Consider the following 5,966-nt stretch of genomic DNA (forward strand, 5'->3'; position numbering starts at 1 on the left):
ATTTCCGTAAAACGATTTCCGAGACAGCCAAACAACCTTATTGCATTTTCCTTTTCCGGAAAATGGTTATTTTCCGGAAAACGATTTACGCGAACCAAACGCAGCCTAAATATAAACTTGAATATATAAACCAAAGTACCAAAATCTTTAAGCAACCATGAGTTTAAACCAAAGTAGTATTTAACAAAGTGCTGTGCAAACCCATATTTAAATTATCCAAAACATAACAGCAAAAACCATAGCCAACATAAAGTAAAAAGCTAAAAGGTTTTGCTCCCCCTCAAGAGCTACTTCTCCCCCTTTTTGACCGGAATGGCCAAAGGGCTACGGATGAGTAGTGAAGCTATCAAACTTTGCTGAAAGAAGATTCATCTGCTCTTCAATAGCAGCCAGCTTGTTAGATTGTTCATTCTGGACGTCTCGAAGTCCGTCAATCCTTTCAAGGATGATCTGAAATGCATCTGGAGGTACAACAGAGGATGATGAAGCTTGGCTCCTTTTGCCACGACCTCTTGAACTTGAAGGTTGTTCTTCAGCTTCTGTCTTAGTTTCCATAGGTTCTTCATCACCCAGAAGGAGAACTTTGATCCGTGTAATGGTTAGAGCATTGATAGCTGAAGGAGTAGGCATGAGACTGATGTCTTGAGGAATTTCCACACCCTTTGCTCGAAAGAGCCTCATGAGTAGACTAGGGAAAATCAGCTTTGCCCTTGAAGTGGGTCTTATTTCATCAGCAATAATGCAGAAGATATGGGCACTAATATCAATATAAGTGTTCTCTTGAAGCTTCATGAGAAAAATGGCTCTTGCATTATTGATGGTGGTCAGCTTCTTTACCGGGCACTGGTTGAACATCATAATGTATGCGAGACATCTAAGGTTCAGTTGAAAGGCAGTAGTGTTGAGGCATCTACCCTCTCTAACTCCTCCAATGTGAGATTGAACAGTTTCTATGGAGAGCATTTTATCCTTGTAGTGTGTGAAATCATGGTCCAACTCTTCAAAACCAAGCACTTCATCAATGTCCTCCAAGTCAATGTTGAATTCATGGCCTCTTATCCAACAGTTGATTTCATCCTCTCTTAAGACTGCATTGACATAGAATTCTCTAATCAATGGTTCACATACCCCAAGCAGATTAGCAAGGAGCTTGTTCCGACCTCTGTCCTTAAAACAACTGGGAATGAAGGTGTCTTTCAAATCAACCAGATCCACAAATCTCTCTTGGATGATAGGAGCCATCAAATAAAACTGATTGTATCTCTTAAAATTTTTGGTAGACCTGAACTTTGTATTGTCCATTTTCTTCCCCTTGTCAGCCTTTTATGCAGTGGTCTTCTTCTTTGGAGTCATCTGCACAAACATGGCAGCAAAGACCACAAAACAGAGCACAACATATGGTAACACCAAAAATTAGTAACAAATTAGTATTACTAACAAGGACAAAGAGTTAGACCAAAGATTTAGTCTACAACATAGTTTAGAAACAACTTGACATGAGCGAACACACAACAACCAAACACAGTAGAGTTTAATCAAAAATAAACTTTAAACAAATCACAAAGTGAGTGTGTGCTCAAAACTACCATGAACAACCTAGGGCCAAATGCAAAACACATAACCAGTGATGCAGATAACAATCAGTGTATTCCAAAGGCATCCCACAAACATTATATTTCACAAAATCCCCAAAAACACAAGAGAATGTCTACAAGACATTTTACCATGGGTATGATATGCATAACACAACTCAGATCAAGAATCATGCTAAAAATTGAGAATCAATCACGAAAACATGTGTACTAAGCATCATACAACCAAGATCAACAAAACCCATTTAACAAACTCAATCACATATAACCAAACCATATTCGAAACTCAAGTTTTTCAAAAACTCATCAAAAACTCAAAATCCAAGAATTTAAGGTTCATAAACATGAAATACTTTGAGAAAAATGAAAAACCCATATCTATTCTTGAAGTTTGAAGAAGAAATGATGATGAAAATGGTGGATACCCGAGTGAAACACGGAGAGTTTGTGAAAGGAAGACAATGAATAGTCATAATGTGCGAGGGAAAACTAAAAAGTTTTTGAAACTATCCTGAAAAAGATCCTCAAAGCGCAAAACACGTGATTTTTGCAATTGGATTGAGTCGCGAACAAGTTGCCAAAGCAAGCTGCCAAAAACCCATAGGACAAAATTTTGAAAAAATGTCTAAATGTTTTTCGCGATTGGAAGTTCCACCCACGAGTAAGTCGCGACGGGAGTCACCAAACTTTCTAAGTAACCCTCGCGACTGAAGCTTCCACTCATAAACAAGTCGCCAAACTGAGTCGCGAGAAATCTAAAAGCCCAGATTTTTGAAAAAATACTAAGTCTTTTTCGCGACTGGGATTTTGACCCACCAGAGAGTCGCGAAAACCTTCTGAGTAAGCTCGTGACTAGGGCATGCGACTGGCTTGACTCGCGAGGCAAGTTACCAAAACAGGGTTGCACAATTTTTGAAATTTTTCAAAACAAAAATACTTTCCAAAAACAATTAAAACACTCAAAAATCATTTTGTGTTTGATTAACAGATAATTGAGCATGTGCAACATATTTAATCAAGTACAATCACACAAATGAATAAGGCATTCATTGAACATAGACGTGTGATGTGCATGGGTACCAAAGATGAGATAGTCCTTAGTCTAGTGTGAAACTTCAATGATCAATTCAACCAAGACTTATACAATTAGCACTAGGAAGAGTGACCAATCTCAATTATAGAAATATGCATATATGACTTCCCACAAAACTTGATAACATAATTTTGAAGCTTTTCATTTGGCTCCATGTACATCATAACATTTGATCATTTTGATTCAATACATCTCTTTTTGAGATCGATGTCTAAAATTTTTGATATTTCAATTTGATGAACAAGCCTTTGGCTTTTTGGGGCATCATACTTTTTCATAAAAGTCACTTTCCCTTTTTCCTAGTCAAATACTAGTATGTGCGACGGCTTTTGCAGCTCATTATCTCTTTTCATTTGGAGATTTACATTTGTTGAGCTCTTTAAGCAAAAAAAAAAAAAAAAAAAAGTGGGAAGATATATAGGCACAAGTCTATGCAAGTTTCAAGATCAACAAAACCATTGACTAACCATTCATGACAAGTTTGAAGATGTATTTACAACAGTCACATAGATTTCAAGATTTTTCCCACAACGATATGAGTGCATAAAGAGCAAACTAAGCTCGTAAATGTACAAAGTCATTAGTACAAAGGTACAAGGCAAAACATGCTTGTGACAATACACAAAAATGTCGATCAAACTTTTTGGATTTTCTACTTTTTATGTGTTTTTGGATTTTTGACAAGAAAGCAATTAAAGATTGATAAAAAAAAAATGTAAAAACATTCAAAGCAAATATCAAATAAACAAAATTTTCAACACATGTTGGAACGATAACAAAAAGCACACAAACAATCAGGGTCACAAAACATAAGAAGTATTAATTTATGGACATGTTGTAATGCTTATGCATAAGTACCCTTCTTCACCCACATGACACTTGCGTTTAGGGTGATATCCCTAGAGGATTGGGTACCATTGTTCTGACTTTCAAACCTTCTGATGAAGCTTGTCAAACAGGTGGTGAAAGCATCAATCATCTTCATCACATCCCTCATTCTGGGATCACCTTCTTAACCTTTTGATTGCTCAGCAGTCCAATTCCCTTTGCCATGTCTTGGTCCTCTCAACCTTTAAGCACTTGAATTCTTCAATGCTTGAAACTTATGACAATTGGGTCTGGTGTGTCCTGGAATTCCACAATGATGGCAGAAGTGTTGAGTTCTAGGACCTCTTTATGACTTTGGGAGAGATTTCCCTTTACCCTTAGGTTTGACCACTGATTGGTTAGGAGGCTTAGGTAAAAACCATTGGTCGGTCACATTTCGCTTCTTTTCTGGCTTCACTTTCTCAACCATTGAATTTTCTACCACTGGTTCCTTAGCTTTCACAAACTTCATTTCCTTGGACATATTAGCAGCTAAACTACTCTCTCTGGTGTATCCCAATCCACTTTTTTCGGAGAAAGGTTTTTGGTGAGCAAGCATTTCATCAAGCTTCTTGAAGGAGACCCACGTTACTTTAGCATTAGCTTGAACCACCTCAAGCTCAAGAAATTTTATCTTTGAGTAGGCTTCGGTCAGCTCTCCATTTAGCGTCTCGACTTCACACTTAGTCTCCTTATATCGGACTAAAAGAATCTTGTAGTCTTGCTCTGCTCTCTTCATTTTCTTAATGGCTGCATTAGCCACTTTTGCATATTCACCGGTCTTCTCAAGGAGGGAGTTATAGGTCTCTTGCAGTCCCTCTGTTCTTTCATCTTCCTCATCATCGAATTCCTTTACTACCCCCATTAACTCCAATTCAGTGTGCTCACCAAGCTCTTCCACTTACACACTAAAATCATCTGAAGATTCCACGGGAGCAATGGTCATGAATGCAGAGAAGTTTCCTTCTCCATCACAGCTTTCATCTGAATCTAAATCAGAGGAGTTGAAATCACTAAGAGTAGTGGCATACACTTGCCTTTCCCTCTCAAATAATTTGGACACTCCTTCTTGAGATGTCCATATCCATTGCATTCGAAGCATGTGATTCCTTGAGAGGATTGAGACTCCTTCCCATCTTTCCTCTTGAAGTCCTTTTTCTCCTTTTCAAAACTTAGGAATTTTCCCTTCTCAGCAAATTTTCCATTCTTCTTGAACTTCAAGAACTTTTGGAAATTCTTCACAAGATATGCAACATCTTTCTCGACCTCATCCCCATCCGATGAGTCGTGAGCTTCCACCCTCTCATTGATCGCCTTTAGAGCAAGGGATTTGCTTTTCCTTTGTGATGGCAATGATAGCTCATAAGTTTGAAGTGAGCCAATTAGTTCTTGATCTTGGATATCATCAAGGTCCTTGCTCTTTTCAATTGCTGTAACCTTTGCACGGAAGCTCTTCGGCAATGATTGAAGGATTTTCTTCACTATCTTTGAGCCCTCCATCTTTTCACCCAAGTTGAACTTGCCGATAACCACCTCATTCAGCTTGCCATAGAATGAGTCGAATGACTCATCATCACTCATTTTCAGCTCTTCGAATCGAGTGGTTAGCATCTGCAACTTAGTATCTTTGACCTTCTTCATGCCTTCATAGGTGGTCTCCAATATTTTCCATGCCTCCTTGGCAATTGTTACGTGAGAAATCTTGTGAAACTCATATGGAGAAACACCACAAAAAATAGCATTCAGTGTCTTGCTATTTGCATTGGCTGTCGCAAGAGCCACCTTATCCCATGTGGATTTAGCGGCCTCCACCCTAGTCCATCCTACATCTACTGCATCCCAAACAGTCTCATCAATTGAACAAAAGAATGCCCTCATGCGGACTTTCCAAAATGCATAGTTGCTTCCATCAAAATATGGTGGGGCATTGAGAGATTGAGATCGATCCATCTCAATGGGGTCAAGGATCGCACTCAGGTAATTAAACCATAACAAGTGCACCCGCTCTAATACCAATTAAATGTTCAAATAGTATGTAAAACACATATGAATGTTTAGATCCCCAATTTACAAATTACCAACACAAGCTTATAATCAAACAATATATGTGCGGAATATGAAAATAAGCTATAATAAAGTTGGTAAAACAATCTAAACCGAAATTAATCACAACCACAGCAGTAATTAAAAGGCAAAGATTAAGGGAAGAGAGATGTAAACATATACACAATATAGCGAAGTGTTATTGAAGAGGAAACCAAAGTCCTCGGCGAAAAACCTCTCCACCGCCCTCCAAGTGGTCAATAATCCACTAGAGAATAAAGTTGGGATACATGAATAATAGAAGAGCCTCCAAGCTTGATCTACCCAATGCACCTAAGCCCTCCAAGTTTCTTGCTCCAACAGGGTTGTGC

Source organism: Quercus suber, unplaced genomic scaffold (genome assembly GCF_002906115.3).
Source record: "Quercus suber isolate HL8 unplaced genomic scaffold, Cork oak 2.0 scaffold_40, whole genome shotgun sequence".
Classification (NCBI taxonomy): Eukaryota; Viridiplantae; Streptophyta; class Magnoliopsida; order Fagales; family Fagaceae; genus Quercus; species Quercus suber.